At 36.5% G+C, this 16,722-nt stretch overlaps 1 protein-coding gene across 2 annotated transcripts in view; it reads left to right on the top strand.

The window, feature by feature from the left end:
• Nucleotides 1-16,722, top strand: part of LRRC4C (leucine rich repeat containing 4C) — a 490,474-nt gene that overhangs the window by 204,054 nt on the left and 269,698 nt on the right. For both annotated transcript variants that reach the window (XM_088058324.1, XM_088058326.1), the window contains exon 2: nucleotides 343-432. The gene's annotated coding sequence lies outside the window, so the exon portion shown is untranslated. The remainder of the gene's footprint in view (nucleotides 1-342; nucleotides 433-16,722) is intronic.

Below are 16,722 nucleotides of genomic sequence, written 5' to 3'. Positions count from 1 at the left end.
GACTATTTGTGAAAGGCATTTTTGGTAGGAATTGAGAATACTTGCTTCCTGAAATAAAACCTTTGCTCCTGGTGGTACAAAATAAAACAGAAATATTAAACTCCCTGCAGCTCAAGTAACACTAACCTATACATGAAACATATTTTGAGTATTATAAAATATTAATAGTATGCTTACCCTGACAAATAAAGATTTAATTATGCAGGTTTTTTAATGACATTGTAGCATGCTCCTGTAAATTTCCCAGCTGTGGTAATGCATTTTTATGTATTATCTCAATGTATCTACTAAAAAAATGTGTATCATTTGACCTTACTTTTTTTTTTTTTTTTTGTCTTTCAGAAATGAATTCCTTTATTGCAAGAAATTGTGATTATTTATTGATTCAGAAAGAAAACACACTGATGTTCTCTTGAGTGTTCTGAACAACATGTAAGTTTACTAACTTTACTGTAACTGATAATGTCTTCAATTTAGGTAGTGATTATTATTTGATTTGAGCAAAGAAATCTTTGATTAGAGATGTTTATGTATTTTTTTTTTTATCACAGCAGCAGCAAGGTACAGTGGCAGATTGTCTGAGGTAATACCTTTCCAAAGATATTTTTATCCTCTTTTTTCACTTTGCACATTAATATTCATCAGGTTCTACTAATCATTTGTAAGCTTCACATAGGAAGGTTCATAGCAACACAAGTTAAAATAAATCCTAATTGATAAGCAAAGCTCTAAAAAAAAATTATACAGGGCCTACCTGGTCAGGAAAATGACCTGGCACTAGATAAATGCCTTTATCACATCATTAACTTCCCCCCAAAATAACAGTATTGTGACCTTTTCTGGCAGGAACTGCAAAAACACAACTTCACAGTGGCTGACAGAAGTGTAAACTCTGATTAAAATTTTCAGTTTGGAGGAGATGCTAAATAATATTAATGACCTTTTCTGACTTAATGCACTAGTACAGAAAGGGAGGCTAAAAAGGCTGTTTGTTCGTGCCCAGGGCAATGTGTGCGGAGCATTGTCGCTGCTCAGTAGCTGCATTGTTTCTGGTATTGCTAGTGGAACAACAGTCTGAACTTTTCTTCTGTTGATATTTGATTTTGTTGCCATAAGCACTTCCTGCCTGATGATGATGATGCCTTGACTTTTGAAGGGCTAATTGATTCAGCTTTGTTCAAGGCATTGTTTTAGTCTTTTCTGTGCGCAGACATTTGTGGGGGCAATTCATGGGCTCCAGTGTTGGGAGACTCAGTATCTGTCATCCTAATAGTCATGCACTCACATAGAAAGAGGATTTTGAGCACCCTGGTTTTCAGTGTTTTCAGCATGATTTCTGTCAATGTTTTTAGAAATGCTCCAGTCCACGAGTAGAAAAGATGTCACTGGCTGAGGTGACGTGCCGTATCTAGTGACTAGTCAGAACTTAAATGTGAGGTTTGACACAGAGCCAACACACTTGTCTTTGTTCAGGTGAACTTTTCAACAACTCTAAAAAATAAATTAATTGATATAAGATGGTATTTTTGCAAATGTATTATCAATTGAAGGAAAGAGTAGTTTGAATCTGTTTGAATGTGAGTGGGGATTCTCAAATTGGGATATAAAAGCTATGCAATGGAAACTGTAGTGTGTCTGTGTTCTCTGCTGAATGTCTGACAGCAAGAAGCTGCAAAATGGATCCTCTGGACAAAAAAGTTGAAGGTGTGCTGTCAAAATTCTTGTTTTAGCTGAGCAGTTGACACAGATGTTTGTAACTTCCTGCAGGATTAGACTGATAGAAAAATAAAATCACTGGGCATCCCTTTATCAACAGCTAGATAATCTTTTTTTCTGATTCATAAATACTTCCACTGTCATAATCAGAGGGTTTAAGATCAAGGTTTTCATTGTTAGGGAAAGAAAATAGATTTTTCATCATTTTATTGGAAAAAAGATTTCTTTGATATGTGTCACCCTGAAAGTTAAGCCTTCTGATAATGTTTTCATAGTTTTAGTTACTTTCCCATGAAAGTCCTATAAACATAAGTTGTTTATCACATTCCTTCTAAGAAACGTCCTTTGATGGACATTTCTCATGACCAGTGTGCTTGGGAAGGTGGTAACTTAATTATCCAATCCCTGGTCATTGTTGAGAATCTGTAAATACTGGAGTCAGAGAATAAGAGATGGTTTTTTGTTCTAACACTGAGAGTGTTCGTGTGAATCATTTTGTGTCCTTTAGCAACAGATACGTTCATTAGATATTGTGATAGATGCCATCAATTGGAAATAAAAAATGAAATCTCTTAGTACCATTTTATTGTGCAGACTGAAAGTTAGGTTACTGTTGGCCTAAAAATGACTGTGTTGGCTGTAGCTGATGAGGAAGCCTCAGCTTTCCATTTGTGACATCCCATCATTTACATTTCCTGCTATTACTACACTTATAATTTTACAATGCGTGGTTCTTGTCTCTGCTTTTTGGAAGACTCCTAGTCCCTGCTGTTGTAAAAGGTTAATAAAAGCTGTGCTGCACACAGTACTAATTTATGTACACATCACCCCTCAGTCCAGGAGCTAACAAGATAACTAAACACACATGCTGATTGATTTTCAGCACATTCAGCAATCAGAGGTATCCTGGCAGCCACAGGGTGGTGTCAGTACTGCTGAGAACTGATCTACGCTTTGGGAGAATTCTTTTCACATCAGAAAATGCAGATTAGTAGAAACTAAAATGTGTGTCCTCAGCCTTTCATCCCAACTGGCTCCCTGTTACAACCTTTAGGAATAGCCATGCTTTTCCACTAGAAGCTAATTAAACATGGTTTTCTCATGGAATCTGGCTGCCACAAAGCCTGGAAGGGCGAAATTGGGCTGTGCTCCTAGCCGAGGTGTTTTTGTGCTAGAAGTAGCTCCTAGCGACCCTGAAGGCCTGGGAGATGGGGTTGGGGCTGGAGCTGTCTGTGCTTTTAAAAGGCTTGTCTGGCTCAGGGGGCTTCACTTCTGGGGTTAAATTAACCCCCACCCTTCAGATCAGGTTATGGGATTTTTGAGTACTTGACAGTACACTGAGGATCTGTGAACCTGGAGCCGCTCATGATACATTTCTTTTGGTTTTGTACTGCTTTAATACCTTTAATTTTCTAGAGTTCTTCCTGATTACATTTGTACTGTGTTTTTTTTTGTTTTTTTTATAAAATATCATTATTTGATAGAATAGAAATTCTGTTAGGAGTTTTATTGCTGTGTGATTTGGGGGGTGAAAAATTAATCATCTGAGTAGTGCTGATAATAGTCCAGGTACATAATATTTTAAAGTGGTTTTATGTGGATATTATTCTTCAGCTGAAAACACTATTTGGGAATGATTGATTTAATTCTTTTGTCTAGTTAGAGACTTGGCTTCTAACTGGAAGCATTTTACACTGTGTAGTTACTTGAGGCACTGTTATTTTCAATTCAACAGGAAATGGCTCTAAGTAAGAGCAGAGAAATGAGTGACATTGTGTTAGGGGACTGTGTATCTCAAAATACACAGCTTCAGCTTGCATGCAAAAACATCATTTAGCTGTGATAATAGAAATTAGATTTCAATCAGTGTGCTCTTTGTTATTAATCCATTTTCCTCCTTTCATCTGAAGAGGTCCTAATAACATGTTAGAAAAATCATACTCTTTAAAAACTGATTTGAAATAAAAATGCTTTTGAAGCCTTGTAATTTCAGGCATGCATTTTCTAATAATAATATGTTTCCTTGCTGCTAATGCATTGACGCATACTTGTAAATGTGCACAATGTTGTTCTTTTATTTTGGTCCAAATTTATTGTTAGGAATTAAATCGTTCTTCCTATTTAAGAAAATTTGTGAGGGAACTGTAGGAGGTACAGTAAGAACACTAAATTTGAAGACCTAATAAAGACCTTGAGTTCTGAGGACTGGTTATTAATTTGGAGGGTTGAAGGCCTGAGGTTAACTTTTTCCTCTGGGGCAGCAGTGGTGGTGTTTCAAGTAGTTATAAATCTTTGATGTTTCATCAGTTTCAATTACTGTCTGAAGGTGAGGATTTTGTAGTGTGTGCACCCAAGCAAACACTTCTGCGTGCATTCTGCATAGCAGAACTCTCATAGAGCTTAGGTTGCTATTGGATTCTCAGCTGTACATTTTTATGCAGCTACATTCTAGCAGACATTTTTTTGGATACAGAAGGCTTCTGATAGGCTACTGTTTATCTTTTTTGGTTTCTGGGGACAGCTTGAAGAACAAAAGACTTACTGTCAAAGATGTTGCAAAATTACTGCTAATTTAGTAAAATTTCTTAGTTTCTGCTGCTTTTAGTCTAGCAAGTCTTATCTACCTAATATACCCTTTTCAAAACTCCCTTTGAAGTTGGGGGGAGAGGAAAAAACTCCCCCCTATGAATGTGGCTATAATGCCCTATCTGAGCACACCCCTTCCTGACACTCCCACGTTGTGCCACCCCAAAAGGGGATGGTGTGCCCAAAATCCTTGTCTTAAGGAGCTTAAAGGGGCCTCTCAGTATTATTGTCTGTTGTCTTACAATCTTGCTGCTTCTTGTAGGGCTGATTTCACCACAAACCCTTTTCCCATACAGAGTCTTGCTTTTCAGCATCCTTAGAGCTTTGTGAGTAAAATTGGATTAGATGAGTGGGATCCTCTGGTCCATGATGCCATACATGATTGGACAGCCCATGGACAGGAAAATCCCATCCAGACTGCAAAGGCTCCTCTGGACGAATGGGACCAAGAGTTTAATATATTACTGTCTCAAAACCCAGCAGCTTTAGGACCTCCTCATGGACCAGTGTCCAGTCCCAGGAAACTCTTTTTAAATCATACGAAGGCCAGGCTATGATGGAAAAATCAGGAAAATTCTTCCTCCGAAACCTCAATAATAAGGGACACAAACAGGTGCATCTTTGTACAATGTTTTTTTATCTGCTCTGGCCTTCTGTGGTCATCCTCCCCCAGGTGGGGCTCCTGCTCTGGTAGCCGCACTGGGGCTATACTGGGGCTCCAGGCACGGGTGGGACATTGCTTCCAGTGTGCCAGGGACTCACAGCTGCACTAGAGGCTCCAAAGGTAATGTGGTGTGGGGCAGAGCACCATTCCACCTCCACTGAACTTGATCTGCTCCCTCCCACACACACCCAAGTTGTTTTGAGCCAGTCATCATTTTTTCAATCTTTCTCAGATTGCTGAGGTACTGGGATTATAAAAAGTTGAAGCATTTCAAGCATTAATGCCTGCGAGAAATTATAGATAATATTATTAGGTACCTGAGCCGCTTCCACTCACCCAGGGCAGAAAGTAAAAGAGTAAAAAGAAGGCTTTGATTAAAGTACATCAAAACTACATGCAGTTCAATTTAGTCATCATAAACCTTCATGTATATTAAATGCAGTTGTTTATGTGTTAAAATTGCATTTACTTTATTCCTATTAATTAAACTTATTTGCATTTCTTAGATACTTTCATCCTCAGCAACTTAATACACTGAGTGTTATTTATACCATGTATCACAAGTTAAATACAACCTTATTCCCAAACTCTACTGACTCACTTATAGGTTTTCAGTTATCAGACTGCAGATCTGGCTGACAGTGAAATTACTACAAAATTGTTTTGTCACCAAAGTCTCTTTGAAACAGAAATAAGATAATTTCCTGTGCATCACCAGTTTGTGGTCTTGGCATTTAAAATATTTCCAGCAGGTATGGCATGATTGACACCAATTCATTAGCTGAAGAATCTTAAGTTATACCCTAAATGTTGACAAATGACCATTTTTTTTCTCACCAGTGTTCTTAGAGCTTTGATATATTTACATACAAACAGCTTCTGAAGATGAAAAATTAATCAAACATGTTATCCACTGTTATTCTCCGTGACTGTCCTTTAAAATGCCAGAACAACAATTCTAGATTTGAATTTGCCCAAATAGGAGCGTTCTTGGTTTTGCAGAAAGGCTCGAAGGATTGTTTATCTCTTAAGCCATTTTTGTTATATGGTCCTGTGATCTTTTGGGCCAAAGAATCAGAAGGTCTCATAGGTGACTGAAAAATAGGAAAATGCATGGTTTTGTGTATACTTGTTATAGACACTTTTCTGCTAAACAGAGGGAAGCTTCCATGGTGCAGACTGAGGGATGCTGCTTGGCTCGAGAGTTTTCTCTTGCTTGGCTCGAGAGTTTTCTCTTGCTTGGCTCGAGAGTTTTCTCTTGCTTTCAGAGTTGCTGTTTGGCCTGGCTGCTGCAGAGGTGCAGGGCTGCTGTCACACAGCTGGCAGCTTGGCCCTGACACAGGGAGCAGCTGGCTGTGCACCGGGCGCTAGCTGAAAGGTTGCAGTTGGGTTTGGAAGCGAGGTGCATGCCAAGGCCAGATACGTGATGAAATGATCTTGTTTTTAAGGAAAATTTTGATAGAAGTCTTACAGTACTTTGAACTTGGTGTACCAAAAGGGTGCTCAATTCTCTCCAGTTCTGAAAAGTGGTGTTTGAAATTCTCTAGTTTTGAGGTATTGAAATCAAAACTGCTCTTGGGTGCCTCTTTGTTGCTGTTGTTTTATTGGCATCCTGACAGTCCTTGTCTTTGTTGAAGTTTCATTCTGTTGCAATTCCTCTGTTTGATAAATGTTCCAAACTGCTTTATTAAAAGAAAAGCCTCTAGTATCTTATGAAGTATATCCTACATTCGTTGTTAGTTGAGAAAAGGGGCAGAATTGATATGGTAAAGTTTTATCTGTGGTGTGAAAAACAAATACCAAGAATTTTAGCTCTCTTTTTTATCTCTGGAAACTGGATTATACCTGAAAATAAATTCCAGCTCTACATGTGCATTTATGTTGTGACCATAGTAAATATTCCTAATATTTTTGTCATAAAAAAATAAATATATGATAGAATAGTTTTACACTTGCTGTGCACAGTTGTTTTTCCAGCAGACCTGCTTCCCTCAAAGATAAGATGATAAGGCTGTGATTTATCTATATATCTGTCTAAATAATCTAAATATTAATGCCACAGAGAAGATGTATCACTTCAGTCCTGGTATTCATTGCCAGTTTTGTTAGAGAATTATCACTTCTGTAAATGGAAATACTTCAAGCATTGGGGAAGAGTAATTAAGTTTGGATAATGCTGTTTGGCTAAAATAAAACTAAACTACTTTCTTCACTAAATTCAATTCCAAATCTACTCAGAGCTCTGGAATATTAATTTACCAATATCCTATCCACTACACACATAGTCACTTACTCATGTTTGCTACCTAATTCTATTTGGTTCTTTTGGAGGATAGACACTGTCTGCAATCAAAAATGTCTGTGTTAATTTATTCTCATTCACTCTGGTGATCTGTGTATGTGTATATTATATTTTTTAAGGCATCATGCCTTGTTATTTGAGAAAACAATGCTGTTAATTGTGGTATAGCTATGACTATATACTTCTACCTGAAGAAGCCATATGCTTTCCTCACATTGACTCCCACTGTAATGAGAATAGTAGGAGAGGAAAAGAAGAGTGAGTGAAAATGCATGTTTATGGGAAATATCAGCTATTTAATGTCATTTGAAATAGTAAAATAAATTCTGGTGAAGAAGTTTTCCTTAATAGGTGATGTAGCTAAAAATACATGGTAAATCACCAACAGTTGACTAATGAATATGATTACAAATAATGAGTATTACTGATAAATAAAGCACATATTTCTCTAGCTCATCTTCTTCCACTTATCTCCATAAATACAAAATGCAAATACACAGAGAAAGGCAAAGGTGCATTAAAATAGGAAACACCTGAAATTTCCCAAGGTGATCATCATAAAAGAATTAAATGCTATGAACTGTTTTATTAAGCAGACAATTTATTGAACAGTCACTCCAGTTCTGTTGCTGTCACCTACATAAACTTAGATCACATTAAACTCTGCATTGTTTTTCTACTTGATATGCTTCAGGTCTTATGTCACAGGGGGACCTGTGGCTAGAGTAATCTGTGAATGCTATCAGGCAATGTGAAAAATACAGCTACTGTCACCCTAAACACATCTGAGATGAATCAGAGCAGCTGTGTAGCTTTAAATGTCCCTGCTGCTGCACCACGAACCTGAAAATGGATCACCCCTGTTCTCCAGAACACAGTCAAAATGTCTCAACAACAGAATGTGAGAGCTTCCACAAGCTGTCTCAAGGCTCTGAGGGTATAACTCTTGGAAGGCTACTTGGCTGAGCCCAGCGTAGTAAACATTTCTGTAAGGGTCTGCAGCAGCCCTTTTCAATCTGCCTGTGAGCTTTGAGTGAGTCAATAATAATGCAAGGACACGCTACATTTTCACATCTTAGGACACAGTTGGTAGTAATATTCTTTTGGGTATGGAGAGCTGCATTAAGTGAAAGAGCTGATGAAAACTATTATTGCAACAGTTCTGGAGATACATAGCAGTCTGTTCTACTGTCCTGACCTGAATTATGGGAGGCAGACATCTGAATGAAGGTATAATCTGAGATGACAGCTACTAGATATTCTTATATCCCTCTCTTGTTTTTTCTCAACTTGAGACAACTGGGTTTCTGCGAGTTTTAGGTGATTTGATTTTAAAAAAAAGAAGGGTCAAAAGGTAACTTCAGGAAAGTGGGTGTCAAAGAAATATTTTTGAGGATGCTGTGATTTTTCCTAAGGGAATACTCTGTTTCACAGTACTATGAGACAAATCTATCACTTACCAAAAGATGGGATTTTACAAAAGCCTCATACTCCTGGCATCCCTATTAGAAAGTACTTAGATGATTTTCTATTTCAAATGTTGTTAACGTGGGTAAATGCCCATGTTTCATGCTCCAATTACTGTACATATTTTTAATGCTACTATCTTAGCAAAACAAAGTAAAAAATGTAGTGGTGTAAAACTGGTGACTACCTAATTTATATTTCCTATATGAAAAATAGAACATAAAAGAAAGAACCTTTTGCTTCCCTTTCACTGTGTTAGTCCATTTTGACCCACTTTTCAAACTTCCGTGGAAGCATTTAGCCAGAGACATGGAAAGGATATCAGAAGCTCTGACTTCCTGCACTTTCTGTTCCCTTTCTGCCAAGCCAGAGCAAATGTATATTTGTTACTCCTCAGTGCATGTTATGAATCAGCAGCAAAAAAGAGGACAAATATAGAAGGATGTCATTCAGGGTGAGACAGAGTGGTATTTTTTGTAATTCTTCCGTTATGCCTTCTATTTTCCTGGTGTTATTGTCCTCCTAGGCCCTAAAGCACTTTAAAGAGCAATACAAAACAGCTTTGGTACCATACTGACTCAATTTCAATGTCATTAACTCCTCCTCCATCTCACAGAAATTCTCTCATGGTATTCTGAGCATTTCCTTTTCAATTCTTTTTCATTTTCATAAGCAGCTGTCTGAATGGCCAACAAAGCGCAAAAGTCTCTGTTTCCCATATCTATAGCCAGAAGGCACATCAGAAGTATAAAATGGACTGAAAAAGTATCCAGTGATAAGTGGTGGTGGACCACACAGAAGGATAAAAATCTGTTGATACAATGATGGTGGAGATGTATTATACTGCATATCCAGAATTAAATTTGTTTATCCTCACCTCTGTTCATAGTGTGTGTTGTGGTTTCACAAATGGAAAGTAACCTTTGTAACCTTTTGTTCTGTTTGGATGGAGTAATTGATGTTTACATCTATGCTATATTTTCCCTCTTTTGAAAACAAAGCACAACAACACATTACTGAAAAATACTTAAGCTTTATAGAACAAATAAGACGTGCTTTATGGAGTGTTAGCTCCATGTCTTTACTGACAGCTATTCCTGTTTTGTGAAATACTTCCCAGATGATAATTTATTAAACACTGTCAGATGCTTGATATTGTCCAAAGAAGCAAAAGAACCTTTTGCTGTGTTTTGTTCTGTGCATTTTTTTGCTGCTAAAACACAGAAAGTGATTACTTCACGTAGAATAAAACCCAAAAAAACCCTTTAAAAGCATTCACACATTGTTTTTGAACATGTAACATTCACACGTTGTTTTTGAACATGTAATAAGCTATGTGTGCTTATCCATAAATTATCAGATTCAGCATTTGTTGACTGTAAATGTGGCTTGTTGGGCTTGTTGCAGTTGGACTTTTCCAATTGAAACTATTCTACGATTGTTCAGCTCACAGTTGGCAATTCTGTTGGGTGCTGGTTTAAGGCAAGGGAGGTCTGCAGAGGGAGCACCCTGATTTTGTGTTGGGGATCCCATCCCCCAAATGTTTTGTCTTCTGCTGGCAGAAAGCTGCCCCCAGGATTTGCTTGTATACAGCAAATGCCCATAGGAAAAGAGATGCATCATCACTGTATAATATTACTTTATTAAATGAAGTCTTCATACCAGCCTAAATATACTTCATCAAGGTAACTTAGTGAACTGAAACATGGATTTTTTTTAGATTAAAAAAATAAAAATAAAAATAATAAAAAAAAATCAAAGCAAAACAAAAACAACCAAAAAAATCCCAAAAAGAAAGAAAAAAGCAGTATAGAGAGAGAGAGAGAGAGAGAGAGAGAGAGAGTCAAAGTTGAAGTAAGAGGCTACAAGCCCAGAGAAGTCTACCACATGTAAAGAAAGGTTCAAAGAGACCTGATGAATGAGATGGTAGAAACAAATATATTTAAGGGGAAAAATTTCTATCTGTCAATGTATTGACAAATTGGCAAATTCATGGATTAAATCCTACAGGAATAATAGGATCATTATATGTACTAATAGGTTAGACCATGCCATTTCTTGAATTTTTGAATAAAAATAAAAATAAAAAATAAATAATGAGGTCTGAAAATGAATAATTCTACTTTACCTAAATTTCTTCAGTGGTGCAGAAAGTTGTCAAATACAAACCCGTGAAGATTATTATGCTGAAGAAACAGCATTCAACAGTTATATCATGGCTCTAAAGATGTTTTTCAAAAAGTCTGAATGCATTTTTTGTATATGCAAAAACTAAATTTCTGATACACCAGATTTATTTTAGGAATACAAAATTCTTGATCTGTGTACTATTTGAATTAGCCATCACTTCAAAATCCCAGATAACAGAAGCCTAATCAGTTTTAGATGGCAGAAATCAACTAAGTTGATAAACTGGAGTCAGCTGCACTCTGAAGGAAGTGATATATCATTAACTGATAGCTCAGACACAAACAATCTGAATTAAAGGTATAGTCCACTCCTAGACTGTGAGCTAGAAAAGCTTAACACTTTCTCAGCTCACCAGTGGATTTTGTTAGTGGGTTTGTGATGTTTGTTACATGAGTCCCTTACTTCCCTCAGCTTTAAAAATGAATGTTATACTTACTGATTATTTATTAGATACTTTGAGATGAATTGTAGAGAAAAATGAAAATTTGATAAGTATGTTTCAAGTAATTCTCATGCTTTGTTCCTCTGTGGCAAAAAGTGCAGAAAACCAAACCAGTTACAAATATAAATAAGGATTATTTTTTTTTTACTGTTTGTTATATACTTTAAGAGACCTTAAATTCAGCAGATCATTATTTTTCAGTGAGACTTTATTTCTGTAGAATATTTCCAAGCAACTATATATTAAATTATTAGTTTACACTACTGCTAATATTTTAACCGAGAGAGCACAACTCCTCCTTTTTTGTTTTGCCTCCTTATTATACTTATCTGATTGCATAGCACAGGTTATGATCAATCATGATTCAAATATAAGTTTGGGTTGTTTTCCCAATTCTGTTGCCTTCAGTCTGACAGCTGCTCCCCTGACATCTCCCCAAACTAGTCAGACCTTAGAAGTAAATAATGACAGGCAAACTGAGAACTGTCTCTCATGCTGACAGTCATTTTTCATTCCTGAAAGATACTGTCAGTTTCTTGGATGACTGCTTGAGCTTCTTGGACTGCAGCCACATTTGTTTTATTTTTGAGAAGTTCAAGAGATAGCAGTGTGAAATGAGTGACCCTTTTCATCCTTCATCTTGAAAAATAAACCAGTGAAAATGATCAGGTTGCTCTATTTCAACATAAACTTAGCATTTTCTCTTCCTTTCTTCAGGCAAAGAGAAAATAAATGGAATTTATTTTCTCAAAAGTGTTTTGGGTAACTTAATCCACTGATCCAGAAGTCAAAATGGACAAACATGTCACCTAAATTATTTATCTTTGCATGAGCATTTTGCTAATGCTTCACTGGTATTTCTGATCCCTTCAAATAAGTGCTGTTGTGAAAAATTAGAAACAAAGGAGAAACAAGTTTGCTTTAACAAAGTAGCCATGGGATGTTAATGAAGAATTCCTGCATTGAAATTCAAATTCTTTCTGCTCTTATTATTTCAATGAAGATGCAGTGCCAGAAGACCTATGGAGTCAGTCTTGTGTACGTGAGGAGAAACCCACAAATACCAGGGTAATGCTGACTGACCCATTAGATAAAAGTTGTTCGACAAATCTATAAAGAAAATAGATAAATCACTAAAAGATGTCCTTTCTCTTTTCCAGTCACAGAGAAGAAAAACAGGCAGTTCTCACTTTTCCAGTGAAAATGGAATGAATGAAATGTTCAGTTGCATTTTCCATGGAGGGCTGGAAATTTAAATATAAATAACTCACTTTCATGATGACAGTGCATCCAAAAAATCCTTTGATTTTAGGCCAAACAGCCCAAGAAAAAAAGAGAAATTCCTAATGCTTTCTGCCAAAGAAAAATAAATATGATTCCGAACTGAAACCCCTGAAGATGGTTGCGTATCTCTGGTTATGTTATACAGTGGAAGTGTTTTTTGATTGCATGAAAACTAGTTGTAGGTCATGGATTTTAACCCTCAATACAAACAAAATATAGGATAACTGTTGATCTTCTAGCCTCACTTCATGACATTCTGCTTTTACTTTTCAATCAAATATACAAGAAATCCACATTTTAACTTTACAAAAAAAAAATGCAAATTGAATTAAATTTCTTCTAACAAAAATACATAGAAATTAGAGTGGCAATACAGTTTGTACGCTTGCATCTTTTGCTGCTTTCTGAAATCTTTCTTTTGGCTTCAAACTTTGGGCTTTATATTTTATCTCTTTGCAGATGTAAAGTATGTATAGGTACAGGTATTTAACATAGAGCAGATATTCAAAGTTCCAAACGATTCCTCATTAAATAGTAAGTAATAGTAATTTATACATGGAAAACCTTGATGGTAAGTCTAGTGCTTTTTTCCTCAAAGGGATATTGTTGTTCTAATTGGGAATGGCGTAAAGAACGACACAGACTCTCAAGGGAGTCAGAACAGGAGAATTCTCTAGTTTATTGCTTCAGGCCTGTTTTATAGACAGATATGTGGAAAGTACAGAAAGGAAACTCTTATTGGTTAGCAAATCAACACATCACCATCATTGGTCAGTGGGGCACAACACCCCCCGACCTTCTCTCGCAAGGAAAACAAGAGGATAGACAAACAGCACCTGCAAGGCTGTTTTGTGTCCCTGAGGATTGTTTTGAAATCCTCCTATGAATTTCCCAGGCTAGCTCTCGGGCAGGACTTAGAGGCCATGGGGCCTGCAGCCTGCTCCAAAGCTAGCATCCACAGGATATATCCAAATATATCCAAAATGTCTCTTGAAAATCTCACATCAGAAGAAATTAATGTTCTATGCTAGTAATGGATGTTAAAGTGAATGGAGAAATGGCATTAAGAAGGAAATACCATTATATTTGGTGCATAGCTAGCCTGAGTAATCTATATAATTATAGAAATTACAGGAATCAGGTATTCAGAAAGAGATTAGGCATGTAGAGTTAATATTGAGAGCATCTGCAATTTCATTAGTGAAAAGCATATCTGTAAGGATTATAGTATTTATTATTAAAGGATGTACATTCAACACATTCTTGGTATTAGAGATAAATGTGCTTCTTTGGCTAAAGTATAATTGTAAAAGTCTCATTTCACTACTCTGTTAAGGTTAAAATAATGGAGCGACTCAGATTTAATATGGCACTTTGAAAATCAGGGATTTTTTTTTTGAGTTACAGATATACCGTAATGCTGAAGGCAACAGAAATAGAATGGGGGGAAATTCCAAATACGAGAGGGAGAAACTTCAGTGATGGATGTCTTTGTCTTGGCAGCACAGAGCATCATCTTGTTTTTGGTTAATCGCTGTACAAATTTTATGGTCTATAATTATCTTTAATTATAGAGATACACAACCATTATGCTGAAAGGAAGATGATAGTTGTGCACAGTTAAACAACCTTCTTCTATATCTCTTTATTTCTGGAAAAGAGTATAGTATTATAATACTCGTAGGTGTTTCTTCTGTCAGTTTTGGAGCAGTATACATAACAATTATTTCTATTATCAACTTTCATCACTCATTAAACAGCTTTGAAGAACTGGGAGGAATATCTTGCTTTGTGTCAGCAGCTGGCAAAGCAAAGTTGTAGAACCAGCAGCAGGAGGATGATGAGGCTATAAATGTATTGGTGTTTGACACTCCAAATGATCTGAGGCATTGGCCTAGTACTTCTGGGGAAGGGTGGTCCTGTGTCACCCAAAATTTTCCATGGTTGCTTCTCAGTCAGGAGTGACTGAGTAGTTTCAAGGTCAGGAAGGAAATTCTGTTAGCACTTAAGAGATCCAAACCAGGCATTAGACAGCAAGCAGTCTGGAAATGTGCCTGCGAAATGCTCCAATGTAGATTTGTCGTTCCCTGAGGGAAAGAAACTTCTCTGTGCCTGTTGGACCATATTGAAGCTGTTCAGTGGTGTGAAGGTATTTGATTACACAACTGGAAAGGAGTTGCGAGAAGAAAAGTAGTGTATCTTAATTTCAAAATTTAAATGAGACATGGTTTTGCTTCTGAACAAGCAGGAATATATCATGGAGTATATTGCTCTTTGTCAAAGTTGGTAATGTAGTTCCAGATCATTCTCCTGAATATAATTTCTCAGGAAGGGCTTCTTTCTGGAAACAGCACCCCTTAATTCATCAAACATCAGGCAAAGAAACATATCAGTGGTATATAATCTGATGACGTGTTGCAGTTTTAATTAATGCATGTTTTGCTGATACTTCTTTTTACTGAAAGGGGAGAAAAAGTACAAGGAAAATGAGAAGTTATATAATATTATGATTATTTTATATTCTTTGAAATATCTTTGTTATGTTTCACATAGTTTTTTTTGGCTCTGAAAACAAGTGCTGCAGTTGTAAGACCATGTAGGTGCATTAGATGGCAAAAATGGAGTCACTGACTGCTCAGTTCCTTTGGTTTTAATCAGAGAACAATAAAAGAGTTGCTTTTATGCCATTTACAGATCAAGAAAGTACATTTCATTTCCTTATTTTCATTTTCAGACTGTCAGCAGCCTTCCTAGCCCATCCCATTTTTGTCTTTCATTTGAAAGTCTTGATCAGAGAACTGCTCATGCCATCTTCTCTTTTCCAAGCAAAACTGGAACGTACTAAAAGTTTACCCAAAGGAAAACTGCTGCTACAATGGCAGAGATCTGGCAGCTTCCCAGTGGCTTCCTGCACCTTGTTTCTTGCTGTGTGCCATGCAGACTAGAGGAGAGACTGCCTTTGTCCATGGTGTGTAACACGTGTGAGGTGTGCGAAGAACAGACGCAGAGCTGGGCACTCAAATGATAGCAGGCCCTCATTCATGGTCAGACTTAAGTTTTATTTAAAAGCTTGTCTTATTGGGATTGAATCTGACTTCAGTGTCATCTGTTGGTACTACTCACATGGTTCTGTGTAACACTTGACTTCATTTTGTTAACAAAACTATGAACTAACAAAGTACAGGGATCAAAACACCCAATGCTATTATTAGATTTGAGGAAGGAGTTTCTAAGATAACTCATAAACTCATAAATATTCTCTTTTTTTACTATGATTGCATTATTTACTTCATGTTGTATCTGCTTTCCCCTTCAAGGGGCTCCTTTGCTTTTAAAGTTATTTTATTAGAAGCCCTGGAGACATGCAAAACATGGTTTCAAGCTTTCTCAACCTCTTTATGATGTGCTTAACTGTGGAGGAGATTTTGTAATTGGAGGAAATTTTACATAAATGCATTTTGAGGTTTCACTTTTTGTTATGTCTGCACAGATAAGAAAATGAACCTTGTGTTATACACAATATTGTGCTCTGATGGTCATCTTATTTAAATATCTGTCCATTAGGGATGTTGGTGCTATCCTAAAAGACATTTCACAAAAACACCAAAAAATGCATAAAAATACCTTCCTTTAGCTAAATAGACCTAAAGAGCAGCAGTCTAGGGATTCACACCTCTCTTCCTAATTCCTGAACCATTTGATTTTTCTCTTGCAGCCTATATTGGCTGTAGGTTACAGTAGGTGACCAACTTTCCTCTCTTTGCTGAACAAAACTTTTATTTCATAGTACAATACAAATTTTATAATGCAATTTGAAAGAGTCCTCATTCAGGGATATTTTTAATATTCTTGGAGTCATCTTTTGAATATTAGCTATGCCAGGTAATTGTTATCCAATGTTTCTTTTTCATTTATCAGATTATTATTGTAGTTACTGTAGAGGTAGGCAAAGATTTGAAGTATAAATACATTGCTTGACATACAGAAAAGTCCAGACATACTTTTCCAGGACTCAGCATTAAAATTATATACTTAAGTATAACTATTTATGATTTATGAGGATATAAATGT

This window comes from Pseudopodoces humilis, chromosome 7 (genome assembly GCF_049639895.1).
Source record: "Pseudopodoces humilis isolate 2021_Gansu_Grassland_sample_001 chromosome 7, ASM4963989v1, whole genome shotgun sequence".
Classification (NCBI taxonomy): domain Eukaryota; kingdom Metazoa; phylum Chordata; class Aves; order Passeriformes; family Paridae; genus Pseudopodoces; species Pseudopodoces humilis.
Note: the sequence above shows the minus strand (reverse complement) of the source record. Positions and strands in the feature narration are given on the sequence as shown.